The sequence below is a fragment of the Anoplopoma fimbria genome, chromosome 4 (genome assembly GCF_027596085.1).
Source record: "Anoplopoma fimbria isolate UVic2021 breed Golden Eagle Sablefish chromosome 4, Afim_UVic_2022, whole genome shotgun sequence".
In the NCBI taxonomy this organism is placed as follows: domain Eukaryota; kingdom Metazoa; phylum Chordata; class Actinopteri; order Perciformes; family Anoplopomatidae; genus Anoplopoma; species Anoplopoma fimbria.
Window position 1 is genome coordinate 18910110 of NC_072452.1, and position 13059 is coordinate 18923168.

A 13059-nucleotide genomic window follows, 5' to 3' on the forward strand; every position below is an offset into this window, starting at 1 on the left:
TTATATTCCTAAACACTTGAAAAACACGGTGTACATTTACATTTGAAAGCTTTGGGGTTGTTGAAAGAGTAAATCTAGGCCAGGCTAAACAAATATTAGACTTTATACTTAGCAAACAAAGACAAAATCAATATAATTTGCTGGTATGAAGAAAAAAAAGTGTTTTTCCTTCGATTTAAGAGTCCCTGCATTTCATCCTCTATGACTTAATCAGAGCTGACCAGACAGCTGCATCAATAGTCTGTGAAGCACTTTGTCAATTCTACTTTAAGATAAGTGCTGTATAAATAAAGACAATTATTGTTATTAAAGTATCACTGGTTTGGACAGATAATATGACAGATTGAATAAACTAACTAAAAAGTGTCATCACTTTGTCAAAATGAAAAAAACGCCTTGATTTTATTTAATTCAACATTATCATTTGTCATTTTCCATGAGTCATTTGTCAATCCGTAACATAGCCATCTTATTTTTAGAATTATACTGTTTTCTTTCCGATGTGGTAGCAGGAGACAGACTTGGGAACAGTCTGTATCAGTTTGTATGGTTGTTTGTGTGCCTGTCCATAATGCCAGTCGTCTGAATCTGATGAAACTTGTCAGTGGTATAACAAGTAAAGGTCAAAACAAACCATCATATGTGTCACCAATTGGTGAAGAAAGGGGCTGAATCATCTTTTTGTATCACCATGTTTTACCTTACAAACACTGTAGGCCTGTCACACCATCAGCACATGTAAAACCATGCCAACATCGATGTTGTTGAATTCAGTCAGGTAAACTTTTTATTCAGTTTGAGTTGTGTTGACCATAAAGGTGAGAAGTGTTTTCTTCTCTAGATATCTATATGGTCAAGGTTGGTGAATGGAGCTTGTTATTTCACCGAGTCACACACCGAAACTATGATGACAGCCGAGTGCCGTTGAATAGCCATAAAAATGGTTCTCCTCCATCTCCCCCCTCTCTGGCAAATATGATTACGTCTATCTCGCTGTTTCGGTCTCTTTCTTACTCTCTCTCTCACATTCTCTCTCTCTCTCTCTCTCTCTCTCTCTCTCTCTTTTTGACCTTACAACCTTACAAGCTACCACTTATTATCACAGACACACAGACACTCTCATCTCTAAATCTGGCAGGATTTATTCACTCTGGCAGCCATGTCTAAGACACTTTATCTCATGGATATAATTTAGCTTTTTTTTCTCCAAGAGTTTTCAAGAGACTTTAGGACTCATAACTCACATTGTCCTCTGAAGAAAGATTAAGGCAGGGTTTTCAATGTTTCTGTACTGATTACATCCATGTATTCCTCTGTCCTCTGGTCAACCTTGCCAACAATTTATTGTCTTAACCCGTCGATAATGCCACAAACAGGCCTGAGTATACTGATGTTGACCTTCAGCAGTGAAATATCTTTGTTTTCAGACTCTCCCATGTAACTATGGATCTGTGAGACAAAAGGATGACTGCTACTACAGTCTTGATAGGATTGAATTGTCTGAAATTCACATAGCCACAGACATCAGAATAGCAGTGCTTACTGGTGTTGAACAGGTCTCACTAACTCATTAAAATGTTGCAAATTTTAATGGTGTAGACCGGGATTTGGCAGCACAATGAAGTCCCTTCAATGCAGCCAATGAAGTAGCTACACTTCTGATTGAGTTGGCTCGCATCCCTGCAGGAACTGAAAACCCCTGTTCCACATAAGTATTGGAAATTACATCAACCACCCAATGTAACAAATGCTGCTAAGTTACCTCAGTCTCGCAAGGTTACAGGATTCATTTATTTGTCATTGTACAACACAGGGTTGCCCAACAAAATGCGATTTGTAGACCCATTTGCTACATAATAAAAGCACATAAAAAGCAAAACTATATTACGTGGTGGAGAATGGAGGCTGAATTTAGGAGTACAACACCCTGAAGAAAGAAGCTGCTCTGATGTCTGGTGATACGGCAGTTGATACTTCTGTATCGCTTGCCAGATGGCAGCAGGGTGAACGGGCTGTGGATGGGGTGGGCATTGCCCTTTGCCTTCCTTAGCAGAATAAAAGCTGTGAAGGAGACTTCCTTAGAGGCTGATTGTGAATTACATAGGCTTGCAGTGCCCTAACTGGGCACAGGTTGAGCTTCTCCTCCTGTTCTGCCTGTGAGGACGAAGAGGGTTGAAACTGACCGACCTTTAGTACATGACTCATAGACTGAGTACACTTTTTGGCAAAAAGACAGGGTTAGGTCAAAGTGACAACTATTACTACCAGAAAGATGTCACGGCTCTCCAACTCGTCTAGCCGAGACAGAACAAAAGCTTTCTTGAAAGACCGACCTTTCAAGTGTGCAAGCAGTGGGCTCATATGGGGCCTTAGTGAGAGGCTTCAATACAAGAGGCAAGTCTTGGTGCCCACAAGTTCGGGCACCCTTCAAAAACTGAAACACTAAAAGATGCAGCCCCAATGTGAAGCCATGAAATGCTCATAAACCATAGTTGTACTTGGTTCAACTGAAACTACAGGAAGCAAAAGACAAGCGGCAGGAAAAAGGCTACTGGGTCAACATTCATGCCCAAACTCCAGTATGAAAAGGTTCTCTACCTCAGGGAGTAATTGGAGTAGATGGAGTTCTTGCACTGCTCAATGTCTTGTGACTGTCTCGTCTTAGTGTTGAGAGACGGACTCTGTTGCATCAAGACCCACAGGCACAGGGTAATTGGGTTTAATGCCTAATCTGCCCGTCTACCTGCAACAGAAGGTGACCTCGGGACTGCAGTTGCCACAGATGACCCTGTATCAGGTGAATCACGGCTGGAAGCCACGGCCTTTCTGACTGGTATGGAGCATCCAGCAGAACTATGCAATGACTATCCTTGATCCTCTGGAGGACTTGAGGAATCAGAGGGAGAGGGGGGAAAACATATAACAAGCCAGTTGGCCATTCTTGTGACAGAGCATCTAGCCCCAAACTGCCCCTCTCTGACCCATGAGGGAATACCATTCCAGGCAAAGGCTTTTCTCCATTGATGCAAAAGATTAACATGGGCTACCCCGTATCGAACCCAGATTCGGGTCAGTACATCTGGGAATAACCGCCAGTCTCCCAGGAGAAGCCCTGTCCTGATTTCAAATGTCACCTCCCCGTTTGCTACACCCAGGATGTGGACTAGTCTTATAGGAAGTCAACCCACGCCCCTGTCAGTAGCACCTTTGTCACTTGGAGACAGCATAGTGGCCGTGTTCCACCCTGGTTGTCTATATGGTACACCGCAGTGGTGCTGTCTGTCCTCACCAGCACATGTTCGGAAACATGTTAACACCAACATACAGGGACTCTATACAAAGCTATTAAAAAAAGCCATCTAGAGAGCAAGACCCTGTAAAAGCTCATCCAATGGGCTTTTTGTGATGTCAGCTTCTGGTAGACTTTTGGCTAGATGATATTAGGTAGTAAATACTTTTTATTGGATCCCATCCTGAAGATAAAAATCATACAACAACACAAAACCTACACGTTACCGTTTGCCCATACACACCTTCTGACAATGACGACATATTGCACAGCCCTTATAGCAAACATCCTACATTCGTAAAATAACGTGGAAAAAAAGAGATAACAAGTGCACACAGAAGAAGTAATGGACAGTAACATAAGGCAGTTACAATGATGTATGTGATAATATGATAAGAACCCCGGAGTAGATATTGGATTAAGTAGGATATGTGTCAACTAAATGTGTGCATGTTTGAATGAGGCATTAATATGTATGTAAGTTAAGTGATCCATGACAGGTTTGTATGTGGAGTAAGAAGGAGCTATGGGACGTGTGGCTAAAGAAAGAATAAGACAAAGAGTTAAAGTTATAGTGATGGAACAACAATATCAAAGTTAAATGATAATAACACAAAGAAGTATCATTTTTTATCATTTGACAGATAACTATACAAAATAATGCCTGGCAATAAATTATATTTTGGCTAGAGACTGCCATAACTGTCATGGACGACCACTTTGAATGAATCATTCCCCATCTCCCAACTGTTGGAACTGGAACATTGCCAGCAGGGGTTGCTCGTAGCAACAGAGTGTTAAACAGACACTAACTGCTGGTGGGAGAACTTTGTAGTGTGAATGAATTACACTGTTAACTAATTCGTGATTATTTACCCTTGAAGTACATTTTCATATTAAAAAGGGGGTTTGTTAAATAATACTCTTGCTGCCAGCTTTAAACCCAAACCTAATTTGATTTCATGCCTCATAAAACTTATTTTCTTTGTGCCTTTTGTTTTCTTATGAAGCCCATTCATAGGTATCGCCACTGTAGTTAGTTATGCTCTATCAGTAATAGGCCTGTTTTCCAGCATTGTTTGTCTTTTAACTTAAATTAAATTCTCCAAAAACATCAAATAGGCCTTGAAATGTTTTAAATGTGGCTTTCTGAAGTGTGTAGATAACTCTTTATATTGTGCAATGCTGTTCAGAATATCCCTGTTAACTTGTGGGCCGAAGCAATGTCCCGTAATACAAAGTACAGGAAGTACATTGTCTGCAGATGTGAAATTCAATTCCACCTTTATTCAAGACTCACAAGAGGGCCCATAGCAATGAAAAAAAAAATAGAGAATCAGATATACATGATAAAACCACAAAATAAATCATCATTCAATAATAAAAAAACATACATATGTCTGCTATCTCAGCCTAAATGAGTACAGAGAGCAGCTCTTCCTGGCTGGTTAAAGCCTCTATATGATGCTGTTAACTGACTCATTCAAGGCCAACATAACATTGAACGTCAGATGTCTTAGATGTGCCTTACAAGTGGTGTAACAACAATCTCAATGTGAGCCACTTGTAATACAGCTCATCTTTCCTGTAAGATGAGCTGTATGCATAGATCTTCAGAACACTAAATAAATACTCACTTGCCCTACCTCCTAGTGAGGTCAGAGGTCAGCTAGAGGGGATTAAGTGTTTTTCATGCAGGCAGATCCTTATGCTGCAGTTGTTGTAATGCTTAAATAATGAATAGTATATGTATCTCCACAAGACATTTGCTGTGAAATGGCATTCTGTTTACCTACAGCACTCCAGGACCACAAGGGCAATTATGATAGGGTGTCTTCATAGAAATAGATGTTTATATTACAAGCAATATGGCATTGATTGGCTGGTTTGGACGTTGATTAGAACGGTTATTGGGTGGAGGCCACAAGGCAGCTGCTCATAAGGAAGATTTGTGGATGAATTTACTTTCTCTTTCTCTCTGTTGCACAAACAAACACATATATTCAATGCCCTCACACGTGGAAATACCAATTTTCTTACACACACACACACACACACACACACACACACACACACACACACACACACACACACACACACACACACACACACACACACACACACACACACACACACACAGAGAGAGACATGATTCACTTTGTTTTTTTGCAATTTTGTATGAACAAAAAGCCTCACAGGAGGAGGAGAGTCTCCCGTGGTTTTCTCTGCTGTGTTCGCTACACACACTATAGTTATACACGAACACACCCTCATACACACATATGCTCATACTCTGTGATTTGATCTACTGCAGCCATCAGCGAGAGACTGACAGAGGCTAATATCCTCTGAGGTAAAGTCAGGGGAAAATGAATAGTATAAAAATTAATGATGAAAATTGTGGTTCATAAAGAGTTTAACAGGTACAATCTATGCAGAGCAAATGAGGAATTCTTTATGGTTAATTGAGATTGATGGGTTTTGGAGAGATATCTGGGAAAGATTAGGAGGGAAATCGAGATGCAGATTGGGAGACAGTTGGCAAGGTGAGTAAAAGGCCAAGTTCCAGGAGGCTAAGGCCTGTCTGTTCATCAGAAGATATTACCCATATTACCCAACATGCCTCACAGCTGCTGTCCGTGTCTCTACGACCGCCACCCATCGCTGACTCTGCTGAGCGGGAACATTTACTGTGGAAATCACAGTTTCAGGAAGGAGAGAGGGAGGGGAGGTTGTGTCAAGGCAGAAAAGGGAGTACAACGGTGATAGCCGGGAGCTTAGTGTAGTCAAATTTATCCTTTTTCATTTTAATTTCATGTCTCTGCCTCTCACCCACAGGCAGGCTGATATTCAGTTACATTTAACCTCCAGGAAAGATTTTACATTAGAAATAAAGTACCAGGATGAGGATGCACTCTGTGTGTGTAAATGCTTTAAAGCAGCGGCATATACAGTAATGAAGGAGTGCACAGAGAAATGGATATAGCACGAAACAAAACAGTGAGCGGGAGAAAATGAGATCAGAGATAAACAGACACAGAGACTGGCGGCCTTGCGTGGGCGGTCGGAGAACTAGAAGGTTTCTCTTGATGTTTTTGTTTAAGGGCACTTTCATGATCTCTTGGTCTTGGAGGAGTTTCTCACTACAAACCCCTTTTGCACCGAAAACCACTCAAACACTAGGTCATCGTTAGTGATGAAACATAAAACATGGCTTCCAGCCTGAAGCGCCATTGTTGCCATAGTGATAAGAGAGCCGGAGCAGCTGAAAATCCCCTGGAAGTAGAGACAGAAAATCAAATATCATCACAGACGTCTCTGCTGCTGCTGCTCTCTGCACATGTTAGGATGTCGGTGTGTAGGTTGATGGGTGTAGAAAAATAGGACTGTTGTTTCAGGTGAATGCTGTGAAATTGATAAACATCATGGTAATGATTACAACTATAAATACTTACATCATTAAGGAGTAATCAGATTATTGAAAAGGTTTTTTGTCACAATAGACAGATTAAACTTTTTTACCTGATGATGGTGCTAGGTGGAAAGTGAAGCAATCACCGACGTCGTTAGGCTTCTTCCTCTGGGTACCATGAATGTCTGCATCAAATGTTTATGTCAATCCATCAAATTGTTGTTGCGATATTGCAGTCTGGACCAAAGTGGTTGATCGTCTGACCAGCTAATCTTGACGTACTTTCAGCGACGCGCGCTAGCATGGCTAGAAATAACAAATGCAACTCTCATTTATTGAAAATGTAGCAAAACATAAACACACTTTGGCCACTTTGGGACTCATATGAATCAAGAAACTCACAGGAAGAGGAGGAAGAGGAGATTGTGAAGCTGTTTGGTGACAGGGAAAAGAAAAATACATTAAATGTCATTTTTACAAAGTGAGTTTAGGGTATTTGTGTGTTTCAGAGATAGCATGCTAGCTTGACAGTTTATTTTGCATCATTTCATGTCTTTTTACAATCAGCTGGATTTTGGTCTTGAAAACTGTCAGATATCTGACGCAGCCCCGTCTTTGGTTGACCAAAGCTCTAAATTAGCTATCGTGGCGTTGTGTCAGTTTGTCAGTTTTTCGGCTTTGGACTGAGACTCCCTCATATCACACAGTATATAAAGTTTCCCCAAGAAAGTGACATTTTCTATTTGGGAGAAAATGAGAGCCAAGCCTGAAATGTCTCAGAGATGTTACATTAAACTGAGACCACTGTGCGTGAAGAAAAGTTGTCTTCTATTCTGTATTTTGATCGTATGATCTGACAGTGTGTTTACTGGCTGTTCTTCGTTCTACTCTTTTATTCTGATGGACCTCAACTTAAAGTTTGCTTGATGGATCACGTTGGTATATCCTTTTTTCTTTCTGTTGAATTTCACAGTGTGTGAGATGTGCAACAAGAAGTTACAATAAAAAACAGTTATAACCACCAAAATATGCCCAGAAATCCAATCGGCTTCATCACCACAATTGTTTAACAAATTAAACAGTTTTAGATTCACTTCAGGTGCCATTTTACTGATAATATTTGTACCACGTCTTATACTAGACTTGTTTATAATTATAATATTGACACATCAGTGAACTTTTGTATTTCTTTTCATTGGATTAAGTGGTTTAAAAAAAAGTGTTATTTTTAAAAAAATGTTCCACAACAAATATTAAACACAAACCCACAAGGGTTTCATTTGAGGGGAGTCGGCCATGCTCCTAATCAGATTAGTTCTTACTCTTGATTTGCCCTCAATCAACATTTAAATTGTGAACACAACAGAACAAATAAACAGCTTTTCCTGCTGATTTTATTTGCTTGTTTAAAAGAATATCAGATCGGAGTCTGATAGGATTAACATGGCAAAGCAAATGGAGCAAAACAGATAAACAAAGTAAAAATAAGGAGATCGGCAGGTGCAGAAGGAAGCACATAAACACAGAGTTACTCAGCCCTGAGCAGTCAGATCATGTCTGCTGAAAGTAGTGTACTGACCTGAGTTCAGAGTGCTGGAAGCAGGTGAAGCCGGGATGTAACCCTGGAGATGACTTTTTATCTGATCTTGATGTTTTCCTCAGAAAGAGTTTTATTTAATCCTTTGTGCAGAAAGTACAAAAAATGCCAGCACACACAGGATCACAATTTGTCAGAAAATGGACACTCATGATCTTTATATTAATGAAATAAATACATAGACACGACACACGGGTGAACAGGTCTTCATGCTCAGTTTATAAATGCTGCTCATATCTCACATTTTCAGACGACTGGTCATATCCATTCAGGATGTTACCCATGTCCCCCACCAGCATGAACTGTCAGTGACGGTGAAAAGTCATACGTGTGCAGAGTAACAATAACGTCTGTGTCCATTTTCTTACCCGCTCTTCTCCCTCATGGTTTCAACACATATCTGTGAAGGAAGGTGCCTTTGAGTTTTGACTGATTTGAGGCTTTCCTATGACTATTTTTCTATAGTTGTGTCTCTGTCTTCAGTGCTAACGACCAGCTCTGCCAAACTGCAATGACCAACAATTAGTAACTAGTAAGAATTAAATCAGGTCTAAGTGTGCAGACAGAACTGATTTGTAATACTATAATACGAAAGAGTCCACACAACAGAAATCTATTTGCCTTTTTTTTTTTACTGATTAGAATACATCGAGTCATAATGAGAGGAAATAAATATTATTTTAAACAATTTCAACTGCAGTGTGAGTGTAGCACCACATACAAATCTGGACAATCAGGATATTTCCGAATTCAAATATGTTGTTCATTGTACAGTATTCTTCAGGGTTGCCTTGTTAGTCAGTCGTAAAACTGTCAACCAAATAATGCTATAAACTATTGGAATCCCACTCTTGTCACATTTCTGAACAAATGGATTTGGGCAAAAACTGGCGACTCACAGGGCGTCACGTTGACGTAAACTTCAACCTCACTTTGAGTCGACTGAGATGATTTTCATTGAGTACAGCCTTAGCTTTTCCAACCCTGCAGACATGTAGTTTCTTTTAAATTAATTTATTTTCAGCATGATTGAGCTATAAATTATCTATTAGAGTAAAGTGAAGTGCAGTGAATATATAATGTATTCTTTCTTCCTTAGTTACCTTTCTGTTGCATCATATTGCCATTGAAAGCGCAGACTCTTGAAAAGTCTTATTTATTGTGCGTCCTTGTGCTGATTAGACAAGCTGATACTCTAGTATGAGAGGCGGCTGCCAAACGAAATCAAACCCACAAGACAAAACATTGATATTGTGAAAAGGATACATTGCATAACAGGCTTGCTATACAGCAGCCAGCTATTGTTTTTCTACAACAAATACAGATATGAATACGACGTCTGCGACCACCCCAGACAGATACAGAGTAGAGATAGAGTTTAAATGGAAAACAGTACATCCCGGCATGCCGTGGTAATAATTGGATCAGATTTTATGGCTCTGTTTCTTTTTTTTTTACTGCTTCACTTTTCTCTCTCCCTCCGTGTTATCCATCTTCCTCTCCTCCACCTCACCAGAAGAAGTCATTCATCGCTCTGCCATCCGAGCGGTGTTTTCATTATTACCTGCCTCCTCCCCGTCTCTCACCTGGCTAAAGACGGATGCCGCGGTCATCAACAGCAGATGAGAGAAAGCCAGAAGAACCATCACTGTATCGCAGCTCTTCATCTTCATGGCGTTTAGTTCCGCAGCATGGTGTCGCCGCTAACTCTTTTTTTTTTTTCAACTTTACGCTCTACTGCATAATCAAACTAGATTCCTCTTTCTCTGTTGACTTCCACAGAAAAAGAAAAACCTCCTGTGCCAGTCCTCTTGGGCGAACATTGCATGTGTTTTGTTGTGCTTTCATTTCAGTTTTGTCTCAGTCAAGTTTTTCTTTCTCATGGGGATGGAGACTTGGCATGCACACAATGACATCCTTTTTCTGTCGGTGTGTGCTACAGGTGCAGTGGGGACTCATGGGAGAGGGCAACGTATTTCCATATCAGAATTTGTGCAAGAGTACGGATGTGCATTTGTGTGCCGAGTTAGAGTCTAAATCAGTATCTGGGAATATGTTGGGTTAGTTTTTCTGAAATTTCTTTGTGATGTTACAGGTCACAATTCAAAGACTAAAGAGGGGGAGAGGGGGGAGGTAGAGGGCAGGTGAAAGAGTGTCTAATGGAGAAGTTTACAAGTGAGAGAAAGAGATTTCAAGAAAGGCAGACAGACACCAGGAGAGAGAGAGAGAGAGAGAGAGAGATAGAGGAATAACGGGAAAAAAGACAAGACACCAAGTAAAAATAGTTTAAATATTCATGTTTTTCTTCAGATGATTTATTCATGAGTGGCTGATATATTCAGTTATTTATAAACTGCTTGTGTGTCACCACTGTTGACAGAAGTGTTGCTCCGCGTTCATGGAGGAGGTACACAATGTAAAATGCGACATGAAGCAGCCAGCTTGTGCTCTAATGATGTCACAGTAAAGGTTAGCTGTGACTGAATTGCAGTTAGGAGACAAAAGCTTATTTTTTAAAGTGTGTGCACTGCGTGTGTCACTGCTGCTGCCGCGTCACTTGCTGTGTATTCTCATCCACGCTTCTCTCCCGACTGCAGATTTTGACCCCGGTCTCGGGCTGATGACTGGCATTACCCCCATAAATCCCATGATGCCCGGCATGGGCCTGACAACCCTGCCTCTCTCCCAGGATACACCCGTTGTCAGGGAGATCTTCCACTGCAAGAGCTGCACTCTGCTTCCTCCCAACCCCAGTAAGTGTCATAGTAAGTCACCGCTGCCTGTTGTTAGAGATATAAGCAGAGCAGTAGCTGCAAGCTGACCCGTCATCAGTGAGCCTGGAGCATGTTTTATTTACGGATGCAGTAGGGTGCATTATTTATGACTCATCTCTGTCATCACACTCGGGCTACGGATGCACACCTATGCACCACACAGCCAGACATTATGTGACAATAAAGAAGAAGGGAGTATTCTCCCTTAATGTCACCTTTAGTAATTCTTAGCCAGCAGAGCGTAGCTGATTTGCATTCACGTTTCATCAGGAAAGGAGGGGGAGGAGAGGGATTAGAGTCGGTGTTAAGGTGTGTGTATATGCATGCCGGCGTGCACTTGTGTGATGCCTGTGAATGTATAATTGGAGGAGTGACCTCTGTGAGCACAGAACACAGTGCTGCTGTCTCCAATATGCCGGGCCAAAGAGGTGACGGACTCTGTCCTCGTCTCAGCTCAACTCGCCCTTATCGCTCTTCACCTGCTCGCTCTATCGCTCCGTATACTCTATACACTTATAGCTCTCTCTCTCTCTCTCTCTCTCTCTCTCTCTCTCTCTCTCTCTATCATATACTGCATTTCCTCTTCTCCCACCTCGCGTTTAAGGGGTCAAATCCTCTTAATTAACTGATCACCTCTGAGTCTTCCAGAGACTACTTCCAGGTCAAAAGGTCTCTGTCAGGCTCTGACTGTTGCATATGTATATGTACAAACACACACTCCCTTTTGCACACACATATATATGGACATTTTTAATGTGCAATTAATTGTGCATCAGGATATAAAAACAATGGAGGCTTATGGGAAACCATATCCTTGAACCGTCACAAAATTAAGTATGAAAATAAGAAAAAACAATAAGTCCCTGCTCTCAAAACGGAATTGTTAAAATGTCATTATTACTTATAGCTACTGTATCTCCCTCCTGTTGGCTTTTATAGGTGGTTTATGGTAATTGTGATAATCTTTCCACTGTGTTCTGTAGGAATAAAAGGAGAGTTTTTCTTATTATTGCAAAAGCAAGCGAGCTCCCTGCCTGAACCAGTAGAACATGTCGGCGTTGCTTGTGAAACAGCAGGTCAACAAAAGTTAAACAGCCAATATCATATAAAACTGAGCAACATAGGAGTGGAGTAGGGACTGAACACTGTTCCTATACTCAGTTGTGGTTCTGGGACGGCTCCCACGGGGGGCATTTCCTCTGTGACAACAGGACCAATCCGCCTTCACCCTTTCATACAATGCCACTGCAATTTATGTGCAGATGCAGCTCAAATGTATTATTTCATATTTCAAAACATTTGCCCACTAAGCGTCTAAATAGGATTACGTGATATGACAATATATGCTGTAAGATGATTTCTCTATACCATTTATATGAGGTTATTTCGCCTCTTCATCTCTTTATAGGGCCATTGTGGGTAATGTTGCAAAGGCAGTATAAGGACTGCTTCATGACAATATGGGGTTTATGGTATTTGACATCAGTGCAATGGAGTCCCTTGATTTGTCAGATGTCTAATTTACATCCCCATCTGGGTATCATCCATATGGAAACTTAATATCTTACAATATTATATAAATGTTTTCCAAATAAGTGCTTCTCAAAGTGGGAAATCTTCCAAACAGTAAGCTACGGATGGGACAAAGAAACACAAGCTTCCAAAGTCAACATTGAGCTTTTTTGTCATGCTATTAATTTGTTAGTCGTCACTCGATAGTCACAGTGCGTCGTTAGTAAGTCAAGTTAACTTTAACCAGTATTTTCTAAACCTAACTTCCTGTGACGACAGAGGTTTATTTTGAAAAGCCACAATACGTCTTACGAGCGAATATTGACAAGCTCTCCCTGAGTCGTCCAAAACTGACGTCAGTGGACTACCTCTAGTTTGAAGCCTCAGTGTTTGATGAGCTTGGAGTCAGAAAATGTTGGCATTTTTAGTAAGATTTAAGGGTCATAACTATAGAACACACTTTCTTACTTGATTA

The 13059-nt window shown here is 40.8% G+C and overlaps 1 pseudogene; it reads left to right on the top strand.

Annotated features, from left to right (window-relative positions):
* The window catches only part of LOC129089766 (ecto-NOX disulfide-thiol exchanger 2-like), a 94872-nt pseudogene that overhangs the window by 27515 nt on the left and 54298 nt on the right, over positions 1–13059 (top strand).